General features: G+C 43.1%; 1 pseudogene; it reads right to left on the reverse strand.

The window, feature by feature from the left end:
* Positions 1-6,433: 6,433 nt before the first annotated feature.
* On the reverse strand, positions 6,434-6,552 carry LOC134983327 (5S ribosomal RNA; annotated as a pseudogene).
* Positions 6,553-16,568: the final 10,016 nt, after the last annotated feature.

Consider the following 16,568-nt stretch of genomic DNA (forward strand, 5'->3'; position numbering starts at 1 on the left):
TACTTGACGACACAGAGGTAGGTAGAGCAGTGGCCTTCTGTACAGTACTGCTATATATTATATACTGGTGGTCAGCAAACTGTGAAAAACTGAAATGCAGCACAGGTATGGATGGATAGTATACTTGACAAGGTAGGTAGTGGCCTTCTGTACCGTACTGCTATATATTATATAATGGTGGTCAGCAAAATTATGCACTGTACTCCTACTATATATACTACAATGCAGCACAGATATGGAGCGTTTTTCAGGTAGAGAACGTATAATACTGGTGGCACTGGTCAACAAAACTCTTCACTGTACTCCTATATAATACTGGTGGTCCCCAGTTCCCACAATAAAGCACACTGAGCACAGATATTTGCAGCACACTGAGCACAGATATGGAGCAATTTTCATGCAGAGAACGTATAATACAGGTAGTCACTGGTCACTGGTCAGCAAAACTCTGCACTGTACTCCTCCTATATAATACTGGTGGTCCCCAGTCCCCACAATAAAGCAGTGTGAGCACAGATATTTGCAGCACACTGAGCACAGATATGGAACGTTTTTCAGGCAGAGAACGTATAATACTGGTGGTCACTGGTCAGCAAAACTCTGTACTGTACTCCTCCTATATAATACTGGTGGTCCCCAGTCCCCACAATAAAGGACACTGAGCACAGATATTTGCAGCACACTGAGCACAGATATGGAGCGTTTTTCAGGCAGAGAACGTAGATATTTGCAGCACACTGAGCACAGATATTTGCAGCACACTGAGCACAGATATTTGCAGCCCCCTGAACATAGAAACTGAGAGGACGCCAGCCACGTCCTCTCACGATCATTTCCAATGCACGAGTGAAAAATGGCGGCGATGCACGGCTTTATATAGAATCCGAATCTCGCGAGAATCCGACAGCGGGATTAGGACGTTCGGGCGCGCTCGGGTTAACCGAGCAAGGCGGGAGGATCCGAGTCGCTCGGACCTGTGCAAAAAAAGGTGAAGTTCGAGCGGGTTCGGATTCCGACGAACCGATCCCGCTCATCAATACTTTTTACAAAAATTAGAGGAAATTGAATGGAAGGATACTTATATACTTATGATGTGATGTCGAATCATTATATACGAACATGTCACACGAATGGGGTCTACTGGCTATTAATCACTATCTAACACAAGATCTTGAGATTTCGGATAAATTGAGACATTTCATACTGTGCTCCATTAGATTTATTTTGGAGCACAACTATTTCTCTTTTGATTCACGGTTTTATTTACAGATTAGAGGTACTGCCATGGGGACCAGGTTCGCACCGAGCTTCGCCAACCTTTTTCTAGGTTGGTTTGAGGAAAGGTACATCATTAATAACATCCACGCTGCGGACCTGGTCCTTTATGGCAGATATATATCGATTATCTCTTTATTATTTGAGAAGGATATACAAATTCAGTAATGAATATCTTAATTTAAACCATCTGGGCCTGAAGTTTACACAAAATTTCAGCTCCACTAATCTTAATTTCCTAGATATTACTGTTACTGTTATTGATTCCAGGATTGAATCCTCTACATATATCAAGGAGGTGGATTGTGGTAACTACCTACATTTTAATAGTGGTCACTATAATCCCTGGAAGATCAATATTCCTAAAGGACAGTTCCTTCGGCTACGCAGGAACTGTTCCACTGAAGAATCATTTAACCTACAAGCGAGAGATATGTATACCTCCTTTGTGAGGCAAGGTTACCCTACGCACCTCCTTGATAGAGCACTAGAAACTAGTAACGGTCAGTCTAGAACATTAATGATTAATCGACATGAGAGAGCATCACAGAAAGACAGTTTATCTAACCAATCACCCATTTTTATCACAATACAATTCGGCTGCTAGCCAAATAAAGAGAATAGTTTCCAAGAATCTTATGATTCTACAATCAGATCGGTTCTTGGAGCATACTCTATCAGATAGAAACCCTGTAGTATTCAGAAAAGCACAAAATTTGAAACAGAAACTAGCACCAAGTATGTTTAGAAGGGATCCCAAAATATTGATTGACACCGATGATCAGAGATTTCAATGACCACCTAAACCAAAAGTGTTTTTTAAGTGTGGTAAAGACAGGTGCCTGACATGATCGTATGCTGAACATAAATGTGTTACTGTTAACTCACATGTGACCAAAGAAAAATTTGAGATTAAAAACTTCCTCAACTGTAGATCGAGTTATGTTATATACGTATTCCAATGTCACTGTGGGATTCAATATGTGGGGAGGACTATACGGGGCATATGCTACATATGCGGTAACACATACTCTCTCCAATCATATTTCTTTGTGTCAAAAGGTCAATTTAAAAGGCCTTACAGTAAGAGCTATTGAACAGATCCAACCCACTAGCAGGGGGGGTGATAGGTTCAACAAACTTTGCAAACGGGAGGCATTTTGGATCTTCCAATTCCAAACACTATCTCCATATGGTTTAAACGATACAGTAGAACTTAATAATATCTGATGAGACTTAACCCTCTAATGACACTCTAGTTCCCTGGTGGTCATTGTTCATTTAAGTTTTCATTGCGAAGATATAGTTCAGTGCTTTAGTTCCTAGCCCCTTATTTATAGAGATATCAAAACTCCTTCTATTTTCCTATCTTTCTAATAATATTCATTGGTTTACATTTAATATTAGTTCAATGCAGTGAATAGTGATTCAGTATCAAATTATCTCTCTGTGCTTAACAGATTATACATAGATTGTATATCTATGTATGATTGTAGCTGTGGCTGTCATCCTCTTTCTCTTCAATCTGTACCCATTCTTCATTTAGAGATATTTAGTGATATAGATTAATGTTTTAATTCATCGTTTTTGATCTACTCTTTCACTTTATGTACAATATGCCTTTTAGTTAAGTTGGTCCATTAGGTAAATCTATTAATAGTCACTATTGGATGTGCCAGTCGGGTCCACGGATGGGTGATGGACGCCCCCAAGATGAGTTTAAATATCTCTCTCTTGGCACTGTCCACTACCCTGTCTATCGACCCGACTGGCACATGCAATATACTACCTTCCACACATTTAATTATTTATTTTTTACTATGTAGTTTTTATATACATGTTTATTTACACATTTACATAAATTAAACTTTATTTATACATGTAGTTCATTTTTTTATTTATTATTTTTTTATTATTTATTATTTTTTATTATTATTATTTTTTATAGACCGTTATGCTGGAAGCACTGTCACAGGCACTATTAATTTTCACTTAGTCTTTATTAGGTTATTATGTTAAGAATTAATTATTAATATTATAATATTGAATTAAGATTATAATTTAGTGATAAAGGGACCATACAAATTAATTCATTATTCACACTATGTGACTATGTCGATTACATTAGGAAATATATTCATAAATGATTGTAACTATGTATAAAATAAAAAAAATGTATTTATTTATTCTTATCTTCATGGTTAGAATGTTCTATATACTATTCCATTCCTGAGTATTGTGGCATATGATATTTATGTTTATATATTTATATAAACATTTTGTACAGCTGACTCTGAGTAATTCTTACAAGTCCGGAGTGCCGCCATTGGAGAAATATTTAACAAGCACCTAGCCTGGATGACTAAGTGTTGGAGGGCACCCGGCAAAGCATTTTTTATTCACCTGGGGAGTTCCGGAGCTGGGAGTACTATAAACATTTATATAAACATTATATATATTTATGTTGATCATTAAGATTACTAGCTGATATTAGTTTTATATATATATGTGTGTGTGTGTATATATATATATATATATATATATATATGTATACACTTTAGGTATTATCTAAGAAATTATAATTATATGGATTTTGTTGTATTATGTATATATATTTCTCTATATGTGAGATGAGGATTCCTTATTGTTCTTAGTTTGGTCTATTAAGTGGATGTGAGTAAAATACTACAGCTGCTTGTATTAATTAATCATCCTTCTTCGCTGTTTGTATTAAGTAATTATCCTGGATCCTTAAATATAGCTGGACACAGACTTCACTTTATTCTACCTTTCTCTGATGAAACGACCAGTGCCAAGGTCGAGAAACGCGTTAGTTATGGCTACTTGAGTGACCTTCCATCACAGAGCATCTACCTATTATCCTCGGACGACTTCTTTAAAGGCTACCCTAGCCGCCAGCAGCCTGATACAAACACCCGTGCACTATCTGAGCCCACAATGGATTCTCCAGCTGCACTGCCTGGGAAGCCCAGACAGTGCAACACACGGCGGCTCACAGCGGCACAGCTTCCGGCAGCACCTGTATCCAGACGTCGGCTCATCAGCTCCAGGTGCCCAGACCGCGTAACACACGGCGGTTCATAGTGGCACAGCGTCCGGCAACGACTGCATCCAGACGTCAGCACCTGCATCCAGACGGCAGCTTTTCAACTCTTGGTGCCCTCAGATTATACAATGGTTCAGCCTTGTGGCGAGACCCTGACATTACAGGGCCCTCTAGTCTCACGGCGGGAGACTTGCCTACGGGACCCCGCAGTTCTGCAGCATGGCTACTAGTTCACCTTTGAACATAACAGGTACTTTAATCAGTCCATTTATGACCATTTATTTCCACTGGCTGCTGGATATTAATACATCTTTGGAAACAGAGTGAGTTCAACAGCTTTAACTATCAAATAGGCTGGCCAGCCTGAAAATTGTACTTAATTTCAATCAGGTTTCTGTAATATGAAACAACAAATATTTGATATTCTTTAATACAAAGTATCATATCAAGCTACTCTATGGGAGTGTGATACAATCTCTGATTATTATTCAAGCCTCTTGAAATGAGGTATCGATATGGACATTGGTAGATGTATATTTTAATTGATTGTTCCATTTAATGTTAAACAAAATGTGGTCATTCTGAGGATATGTTTTATGTTTATTAATTGAAGTATTAAACCTTTTAATTTATATTTAATTTATACTCATCCTTTTTGCGCACTTATTGGTAATTGTCCTGTTGTTTGTATCTTTATTGAAGGGTTGGCAATTTCCCCTCTTTTCCAATATATGCAGCATTAGGGAATCCCAAGGATTTAAAGATACGGGCGCCTTTTTCTTCTTCTCAGGAAGAAATTGTCCAAGGTGAGACGTTCATTGGAAAGGGGGATCGATAGTCTGTTTCTCTCCCTACACAAATTCCAGTAAATAGAAACCAGTTGCTGATAGGGTCCTCATTAGGTACGTGGTGGTCACGGAGTGAGTCGTGGTACGTCAGCGGAGAAGGAGTGGGTGTAAGCGCTCGGAGAACTTACACCGTCTGTTCATTGTGCCGTTGAGTATTGTGTTTAAAAAGTCTGCAATGGGATCCAATTGCACAAGCGGAAGACATACAACAGTCAGGGTTCAGGCTGAAGAGGTGCGGCCAAAAGGGTCAGCAAGGTTGATAATGTGTGGGAAATATGGTCCACACGCAGAGGCTTTTTGCAATGAATGGATACGTATGACTGCTGAAGAAAGGACATCATTCCCTAAGATGGGTACTTTTGAACCAGAGATACTGCAGAGCATAAGAATAAGAATATGTCTGATCAAATCTAGAAAACAGGATCAGACATACCGACTGTTTAAATCTGTGGCAGCAAGAGGGGGAGGTGCAAAGGGAAATGGCTCACACGGCGAGTTCCAAACCTAGCGGGAAAGCGATTGTGAGCGCACCACCACCGCCATATGTCGATGGGGAGAAATTGGCTACAACCAATGTTGCATCGGTAAAGGATAGCAAAATGAATAATCAATGTGTTAACCCTAACCCATGCCAGTTGTAAATAAGGAGGAAAAAAGAAAGACTCTGTGCTGGGGCACTCTTTATGAAAAAATGAGACAATAAAAATTAACCTTTATTTAGGATCATATAAGATATAGTGTGACAATCAAGATCAAGTTTTTTTTAAATAAAAATATAAATACCAGAATTGTATAAGATTAATTAACAGTAAATACTGCCATGGTGAAAATGTATTATATATAGTCACAGGAGTGGCTTAACATATGTCCACTGACAATGAGTGGATAGCCAAAGTCTCCTAAAGTGATATCCCGTGAGTTAATCTGAGCACCAATAGATTGAAAGGATTGTTGCCTAATGTGGTGTGGATCCACCTTCTGTATAGATGTCTAACAGTGGTGTCACCATAGGCATTTTAATGCAGCGGATTAGACAAGAGTGTATAATCTGCTGAGTTGATAGGAAATTAGTGATGACCACCAGATAGTGGTTTAAGTCATGAAGAGGTGGTGTTGAGACACAGCAAGTTTGGGAAAGTACACCTGTAAAGCTTGGGAGGGTCGTTCTTTTAGTTCTAATGAAAGAAGAAAAAAGGGAAATAAGGTTGAAGATTAAGGGAATGTTCCTTCTGCTTTCCAACCAAGTTTACTGCACCTGGTGTTCCTTGGCAGTCTCCCAAACAAGTACTGACCAGGCCTTCCAGAGCTTAGCTTCCAAGATCAGACAAGATTAGGCGTCTCCTGTGGAGTATGGCCGTAAACAGGTGGATGAGTCAGTACTTATTCCTAGTAAGCAGAGATGTGCTTCTGCTGTCCAGAGCTGGGGCTTCTGCAGAAATTGGTCACCACCACCGTGGTGAGAAGAACTGGAGAGAGCACATGGGCACAGATGTGCAGGAGTGTAAGGAAAGAAAATAATAGCAATAAATGCCAATATGGCATGAATTGGGTATATAAGAAAAAGAACAGAGAAGAATGATTGCTTTATAAATCTGTGCACATAGGCCAATTACAGCTGATAGGAATCAGTCAAGTACAATTAAGGAGAAAGGAGACAAATGTGTCAAAACCACCTATTATGTGTCAGGTGTTAATTGTTTATTTGTAGAAATTCAGGCTAAATAGAGTCTCAGTTTGTCCTAAGAGCAACTCATCTGTTCAAACACAGTATAGGCATAATTTGCAGTATGACTAGTGTGTCCTTTTTTGGATTATAAATCTTGCTAATAATTGATTATATTTGACTGATTCCTGTCAGCTGTATTTGTGGCCTATGTGCACAGATTTATAAAGCTATCATGAACTGTGAAAACCACTCGGGCATTTGACCTGCTCATGAAAAGGCCTCTTAGGCCGCACCCATCTTCTTCATCAATGGAACATATTGATGGATTGTCACTGCAAATCTGATCCGACTCCGGATCCTCAGACCTCTTTCCACAGGAACACACAGAACTTCAACCGTTCAGTATCTACTCTGATACCCACCTCCGACATCTGCGTTGTTGGGAATAACAGCCTTCCCCTGTATTGAAGAACAGTCAGAGAGAAACAACGATTTGCACCACTTGTCTCTTGACCTCGCCTTAAACAGGAGAGTACAGAATAACAATGGCTCTTACTATTGATAGAATACCATCCTACTGCCATCACTCCGGTGAAATGGCAAAGACAATCCTGGACATCAACCCAGGTAAGCTGAATGCGGAGAAAAATGCATTTAACCCCTTTTCTACCTTTACGTGCTGGAGCTCCCTTCGTAAGTAGAAATCTTTTCTTTTTTTCTTCTTTTTTTTAGGGACAGCAGGACAATGTCCTGAACCTGACGCAACTCTGGTATGGCGTCGCGTACTACCTCCCTTTCCAGAGGGGAATCGGTAAGATCTATTCAAAAAATCAGTGAGGGGAATCATCTGTAACTCCAGCATGACCCCCTTTAGAATCCATTATTAACTCACAGGTCCAAGGCCATTCTCAGACTGACTGAAGAGTAGTAGATGAGTTCCCACCAGAGTGGGCTCCAGCCAGATAGACCCAGAGACATGCGGTGGATGTGGTAGAAACAGAAAACGACATCTGCTTCTGCAAACCTAACCAGGCTGCAGAACTCTTACCTTTTCACCGTCCACTATCTGCACAGAAAGGGAAAAAAGAACGGTATCAAAACATCCCACAACAGAATGCGTCACCAACCGTTGTGAGGGAATCTAACTCACGAAGTTAGACCCACCAGTGGTATCCACTGAGATTGACTGGACTGAGGCCTCCCCACACAGTGGTACACCGTCCCAGGGAAACACTCCAGTAACTCTCGGAGTCAGCCTCAGCATTTCTTGTGCAGTCACAAGAAACATCCCCTCTCTCTATTTAGGGTAATACTATCGGATGCCTTTCCAAAAATACACACTCCCCCATGTGCATGTAATGCAAATAACTCCTGAGCATAGAAAATAAAATATCACTCAGCTTCCTGTGTACGATCCTGTGTGACAGAGCCCCGTGTCGACCAGGAGTTGACTTTCACAGTATTCAATCCGCAGCGGGAAAAGAATAAACATTCGGACTCCTTTCAGCTTGTCACGGCCGACCTAGAGCTTTATCAACAGAGTGACCAGCACATGAGAAATAATACTTTTACCTCAGCACTCATTATAAATCATAACGTAATACACAACTACACACACATCCTATATTATATATATATATATATATATATATATCATACATATAAGCGGATTGTCCGGAACCATAGGGTCCCTAGTGACATTAATGTGTTCTGAATGTGTATGATCATGTACTGAAAACCCAGTTGTGGATCTGACAGGACAACGTATGGTCAACAGAAAAACTAATAATCGTTGACAGCAGGGAGTAGTAACCAGGCAAAATAACATTCTGGTGATCCCGAGAGGTCCGTGGGAAGTATACATATATAACACTCCCCCACACATACTACCATATCTGTGCTCCAGCTACAGGCCCAAGGAACCATACGATACATATAAATATATATATAGGTATAAGGCAGTTACAGTATGTTAATTTACACCCAGTAATAAGAGTTGGTGCCGACAGGGTCACCTACATACCACTGTGTCTCCCCTACAGTGATTACTTTTGCAAAGCAAACTACCGACCTGCTGACACTGCATCTACTGCAACAAGCAACAACAGGCGTCAGCGACGCCGACAGCGATCCCCTAACTTTGTGACAGAGTACTCATGCCTGTCGACATATGTCGACTAAAAAGCTATAGTGGGAATGTCTGACCAGGGAACACACAGGGATACATTCACAACACACAGTATTACAAGCCCATTTATCTAACAAAGTGTTATATTGTCAATATAGCACTAAACACTGTGCCCCCCCCCCCCCCCCCCACATTTGTATTGTTTTCACTGTTATGGCGGGGACATGGAGAAAAATGGTGCTGAAAGTGTTATGAGGGCTAAGCTTCAGCCCGCTAGTAATACAGCGTTTTTTATGCCAGCGGGGGTCCCTATACAGTGTCCACACACTGTATATCGTGTAGCCACCCTTAAAAAAAGGTATAAACCGCTGCCTAGGGTGCCCCCCCTGCGCCCTGCACCCATGTACAAGCCGTCGGCGTGGGAGTAATGGCGCGCAGCGTGCTGCTTCATACTGGCGGGGGTCTGGGATCCGGCGCCCAGGCATCGAATAAGCTTTTTTATGCCAGATTTAGAACATCAGTAACCTGCTGCCCAGGGCGCTCCCCCCCAGCGCCCTGCACCCTGTGAGTGCCATTGGTGTGTGGGAGCATGGAGCGCAGTGCTACCGCCACGCTGTACCTCCGTTACTGAAGTCTTCTTCCGTCACTGAAGTCTTCTGTATACTCACCTGGCTTCTTTCTTCTGGCTTCTGTGAGGGGGATGACGGCGCGGCTCAGGGAACAAGCAGCTAGGAGCACCAAGTGATTGAACCCTCTGGAGCTAATGGTGGCAAGTAGCCTAATAAGTAGAGCCCTTAACTAAGAAGAAGTAGGTCTGACTTCTCTCCCCTCACTCCCACGATGCAGGGAGCCTGTAGCCAGCAGGTCTGCCTGAAAATAAAAAACCTAACAAAAGTATTTTTCCAGAGAAACTCAGTAGAGCTCCCCTAGTGTGTGTCCAGTCTCTCCTGGGCACAAAGTCTAACTGAGGTCTGGAGGAGGGGCATAGAGGGAGGAGCCAGTTCACACCCAGTAAAAGTCTTATAGTGTGCCCATGTCTCCTGTTGATCCCGTCTATACCCCATAGTCCTTACGGAGTCCCCAGCATCCTCTAGGACGTTTGAGAAATATTGTGGCTACATTTTATCTGGTTATTATTAGCATAACTGTTTTTATTGTGTTGAACTCTAATAAATATTAGAAATATTTTTATTATTATTTATCTATTGAAACTTAAACAATCTATATTGTCTAAGGCAGGCATGTCCAAACTGCGGCCCTCCAGCTGTTGTGAAACTACATATCCCAGCATGCCTTGACACAGTTTTGCTGTCAAAGAATGCTAAAGCTGTGTCAGGGCATGCTGGGATGTGTAGTTTCTCAACAGCTGGAGGGCCGCAGTTTGGACATGCCTGGTCTAAGGCATCCAGTTGCCGCATGGGAGCTGCTATCTAATAATCAATATATTTGGTGCTCATTTAATACATGTAACATTGCATTAGTGCCTGATTTAGCTAGGTGATTATATCTTGCATTTTGTCACCTCACTGACGTGACAGGCTCAGCTGTCAGTCATGCAGCCCCACTGCTCCCACTCTCTCTGTACTCGTACATACATGCCTTTCTGGGAGTGTCTCATCCTGGGTGTCAGTGAGACAGTGTTGCTGGCACAGCTGTGTAATCATGATGTGAGCGTGTGTGCTGAGTAGTGAGTACTGCTAGCAGCAAGTCTCACAGCTTAACTGCAGTGAAGCAGTGTGGTGGGGGGGGGGGGGGGGGGGGGAGAAGGGGGTTGCTACACCAATGAGTCAAGGAATGGAGAAGTTTAATGGGACTCAAACAGCAGGTGGTGAAAAGCTTAAAAAGGAGGAGTGGTTGGAAGGGGAAGGAACTAGTAGGTTTAGAAAGGGATTAGTGAGGGTAAGAACTCTCAAGGGAAATTGGAGTGGGATCCCACAGGTACCAAACTGGGTAAAGAGCAGCTTTTAGGAAGGAAATTGGTGAGCCAGTCCCTGTGGTTGACGCTTCTCTGGCTGATGCGGGGTGGATCCTTGGACTCTCCAGTTCCTCAGGAGGCTGTGGATTCTTCTTGCCCACTACCTGGTGGTTCTGTGGTAATCTCAGGCCATAAACCTCCCAGATGCCAGGCCTCCAGATAAACATGAAATGGTCATGGAGGTGGTCCTGGGCTCTGTAGAGGAGGAGGTGGAAAAAGCAAAGGAAAGTTGTGTCCCTTCTGAAGGGGCAATGGTGGACATTGTGAATGATGAAGGGAAGGTTTTGTGGGGGTGAAGAGGGAGTTATGCCATATATACCAGAAGCATGGTCCTCAGCCTATATGATGTGCCACCATTAATGTGGCTTCCGTCTTGTCCGACCAAGCTTGATTTATGGGCTTTGTCATTTTTATAAGCAGGATAAAGGCTGAGTTTTTTATTTCTGCAGTAGACTAGAATAAGCCCAGACATTCCCACTTCCATTATACCACCGGAATGTGACGGACAGTGACCGCCGTGCCATCACTTACCTGTATGCTTACACATAACAGAATGATGGAAAACTTACACGGTTTCTTTACATCTTCTGGGGTCCACACCGAGATTAGACATTATGGCGTAATTACTCATACAGGAATATAAAACAGAATAAAAAATACAAGCTTTAATGTAATAATTAGATGCAAACAAAAGCTTTTATTATGAAATCATACAGAGGAGTAACTGCACCATATAGATGTAACATACAACAAACCACTGCAGATGGAACCCGGGTGACTCTAATGCACATGGTAATGTACAGGGTATATATGGATAGGATCTTGTATCTGAAAACACTCAGCACTCCTTATGAGTGTCTGCAACAAGTTAGGCAAACTAGAAGTGAAAACACGTTCCAATGGCCGCCATATTGTCGTGCAGCAATACAGATTGTGCAAACTGGTATTAGACATTCACATTTACACAAAGCACAAGATACAAAATAAACAGCAGAAAAAAGACCTAAGCCTTTGGGATGTATTATTTAGGAAGTAAAATAGGATTTTGGTACCTACCGGTAAATCCTTTTCTCTTAGTCCGTAGAGGATGCTGGGGATTCCAAAAGGACCATGGGGTATAGACGGATCCGCAGGAGCTTGGGCACACTGTGAAGACTTAAACTGGGTGTGAACTGGCTCCTCCCTCTATGCCCCTCCTCCAGACCTCAGTTAGAAAACTGTGCCCAGGAGAGATGGACAATTTCGAGGAAAGAATTTATTGTTATAAACACGGTGAGTGTCATACCAGCTCACACCTCAAACACACCGTAGAACGTGGCATTCAGTAGAATACCAGTCAATGGCATGAACAAAACCCAGCCACATGCTGAGAGAATATGTAACACAACCCGTGTGTCCACAGAAACAAAAATAGGACCCTACATGCTATGTCATGAACAACGGTAGCAACCACCAGATAGAGAAGACACACCACCAGGGTGTAACCAAAAAGCAATAACTGTAGACACCGTACGCACGGGGACGGGCGCCCAGCATCCTCTACGGACTAAGAGAAAAGGATTTACCGGTAGGTACCAAAATCCTATTTTCTCATACGTCCTGGAGGATGCTGGGGATTCCAAAAGGACCATCGGGTTTATACCAAATCTCCAAAACGGGCGGGAGAGTGCGGACGACTCTGCAGCACCGAATGAGCAAACATAAGGTCAACAACAATCCGGGTATCAAACTTGTAAAGCATTGCAAAAACTTTTGACCCCGACCAAGAATCCGCTCGGCAAAGTTGAACCGCCGAGACTCCTCGGGCATTCGCCCAAGAAAATCCCATCTTCCCAAAAGAAGGAACCTCCACCGACTTCGGTGACGGCAAAGCAGCCGTAGAACAAACATGCCAGACCGCATCACAGATTCAGCATGTAACAAACTGCATAACACAGTCTCCCAAAGTAAGCTGGGAACATACCACATAAACAGGGCCTCTGTTACTCCAAACTGAGCCAAATAGATGACTTGCATACTCAAAACCCTGGCTAGAGCAAGGGGGTTTGAACCAGCTAATGCCTAAGTAACCCCCGGCATCAACAAAAGCCTGATTTCTGCGAAACCCCGAAACCACTCTTGGTAGAACTATCAACAGAGTACTCAATTCCTCTCTATCCACCTGAAAGATCAAACAAGGCTCTTGTGGGACAAGACCACCACTTCCGACACCCGCCTTGCGGACGTCGAAGTCAAAAACCTGACCACTTTCAAAACGAGAAAATTTCCGCAAAGAAACTTAATAGTCTTGCCTTCACATCGGCTTGTAACGTATGGATAAGCAGGACCTAGCTGAAAGTCCTCCATAGGAGCCTTCCTGGATACACACCGAGACACATAATTACTCCAACAACGGTTGTAATGCTGTGCCTTGAGTTCTTTCCAAGCCAGAAGAATTGAAGAAACGACTTGACTGGGAACACCCATTCAGCTTAGGATACGACCTTCAACCGCCCCGCCGTTAGACGCAGCCGCGGTAAGTCCTGATACACGCCCTGATCCTGTTGTAACATTACCTCACGTAAAGGAAGAGGGCAGTAATTTTCTATGAGTACACCATGAAAACTGGATAGCCAACCCTCTCTGGTTAGACCGGAGTTCAGAGGATCATCGGAACCATCGATCATCTTACGCGTACCACTGCCAGAAAAGTGAAAGCGGAGAGGCCACCTCGACCGACTAAAAACACCCACGGTGTCACAAGGATGTCCGCTCCTATATCCTGAGTGTCTCTTAACCTGGAACCCTCTCCTCGAGGTCTCTCGTTGAGGCGAAACGCCAACATGTCCAATTGAGACACTCCACAAAGACTTGGCACGTCTGGGAAAGCTTCTCAATAATGACAGTATTTTTGCCGGCTGAATATCATATCCGCAAAGGAAATCTATTTCTCCGTCGTTTACCTCCGGAATGAAGACTGCTAACATAGCGTTTACCAGACTTCCCCCTCAACTGCAAACAGCGCATCTTCTGCCATTTTAATTTTTTTTTTGTTCCGCCCTAGCGGCTTACTTACGCCCTTTCTGACAAGGCTTCTGGCAGAATTAACACGGCAGAGCATGAAGAATATGTTCGTCTAAAATAGCTCTTAATTCCAAAACTTACAGCAGACAAGTTTCCCAACCTGACCTCATCCTCTGGAAATACGTCCCTTGCAAAGGACTGCTCCCCAGCTTCGGAGATCTATATGCACGGACACCAAGATCTAAACCTGGATCCCTAACCTTTATTCCTCTAGAAGGAAAAAATCGAGCAGACACCACAGGAGCGATGTCCTGGCCGTTTTGATTATATTCCGGTGGATGCGCAGGTGAGACCCGGACCACATTTCCAACTGGTCCCATGAAAATCACTCTGGTATTAGACCTGCTCTCCGAAAAAAAACCTCTCATGCCGCATCCATCTGTCTTCTTAATGGAACCTATTGATGAGGTGTCACCTCAAAGTCGATCCAACTCTGGACCCTCAGACCTCTTTCCACAGAAAAACACCAAACCTTAACCGGTCATTATCCACTCTGAAAACCACTTCTGACATCTGCGTCGTTGGGAACAACAGGCCCATTTCTGTGCCGAAGAACCGTCAGAGATAAACAAGGATATGCACTTTTTTACAGGGACAACCAGACAATGTCCTGAACGTGACGCACCTCTGTAAGGCGTTGCGTGTTACCTCCCCTTCCATAGGGGAGAGGCAAAATCTATTAGAAAAAACAGTAAGGGGAAACAACCGTAACTCAGAATGTTCCCCTTTGGCTTCTATAAATAACTCACATGTCGTAGTCTATTCCTAGACTAACTGAAAATTAGTGGACAAGTGGTCACCGAAGTGGGGACCAGCCAGATAGACTCAGCGACAAGTGGTGTATGTAGTGGAAACAGAAACTACGTCCACTTCTGCGAACCTAACAAGGCTGCAGAACACTTACCTTTTCACCTTCCACTGTCTACACAGAAAAGGAAAAAGAACGGTCTCGAAACGGTTAAACGTCTGCATCCCACAAAATAATGCGTCATCCACCGTTGTGAAGGAGGTTAACTCACGAATTTAGACTTATCAGCGGATACCGCCGAGATTAACTGAAGAGAGGCCACACCAAACAGCTGTATACCTCCCACCAGCATCTCCCGGAGACCTCCTCCGCATTTTTCCGGTCACACCACCTGCTGTCACTTGGAAGCCTGCTGTAATGTTATAAGGAAAAATAAACATAGGCAAGCCCTACCCACTCTGGGCAGGATAATTCTATCGGAAGCTTACCCGACTACCACACTCCCTCAAGTGCATACATTGCAAATAAGGTCAAAGTATAGAAATAACATTTCACTTAGCTGCCTGTGTATGATCCTTTGCGACCGGGCTCTGCGTCGACCAGGAGTTGACTGTCATAGATTTCTCTCCGCGTTGTGAAGAGATTAATATTCGGACTCCTTGAGAGCATCGAAACCAACTCGTCCCGGCCAATCTAGAGCTTAATCAACAGAGCGACCAGCCCATGAGAAGAAGACCATTATTTCAGCATTCATGTATATGCATCATGTAATACACAATATAACACATATATCGTAATCATGCATATATAAAGTCATATCTACACATAAATACATATAGACATAACCTATACGCAAGTGGATTGTCCAGACCCGGCAGGTCCCTAGTGACAGTAATGTGTTGTGAATGTGTATGACCATGTACTGACATGCCCCCGATGTGGATCTACCAGGAACTCTACGGCCGACAGAAACTGAGGACATGTCGACAGCCCGGAATAGTAAGCGGCAGAATAATCACAATCTTGGAAACCCCAAGGGGTCTGAGGGAAGCATACCTCTACAATTGTAATAACACTCCCCCTACTTATATATAAAGAAAATATAGAAATACCAATACAGGCACCAGGCAATAACAGCTTGTTAATTCTTTTAGCCAGGCATTACTGTTGATGCCGACAGGGCATCGACCGACCGCCGTGTCTCCCCTAGTGTGTTTACTTGTTTTTTTAAGCACACAAAAGTAACCTGTCAATACTTAGTTGTTTGAATCAAGTACCGGCAAGCGTTGGCGAAACCGACAGTTATCCCCACGGGCGCCTTTGACAAAGCCCACACACCTGTCGACACATGTCGACTAACCAATAGTGGGTAAATAAAACAGGGAAACAGTGTATTTATGTATTACAACAAGGATTCTGCGTCCATTATCAATCCTAATGCTTTATGACACCCATACAGCATTAAAACACTCTGTGCCCCCCTTCCTTCTTAGTATACAGCAAGTCCCGGTGGGGAACTTTGGAAAATGGCGCTGACCCCTCTGTGAGGTCTAAGCTCCGCCCCTTCCCGGCGCGCTTAAGCCCGCTCGACAAAAATAAATGAATATATATATATATATATATATATAAAACCCTATATTGAACCGGGGGACCCTATACACAGGGAGATTACACCTCTGGGAGGGCAACAGAGTCCAAACATTGCGTTCCCCACTGTTTGCTCTTGGCGGGGACAGCAGGGAAAAATGGCGCTGACTCAGTGTGTGAGGCTAAGCTCCGCCCCTCTCGGCGCGCTATA

The sequence above is a fragment of the Pseudophryne corroboree genome (assembly GCF_028390025.1).
Source record: "Pseudophryne corroboree isolate aPseCor3 chromosome 3 unlocalized genomic scaffold, aPseCor3.hap2 SUPER_3_unloc_12, whole genome shotgun sequence".
Classification (NCBI taxonomy): Eukaryota; Metazoa; Chordata; class Amphibia; order Anura; family Myobatrachidae; genus Pseudophryne; species Pseudophryne corroboree.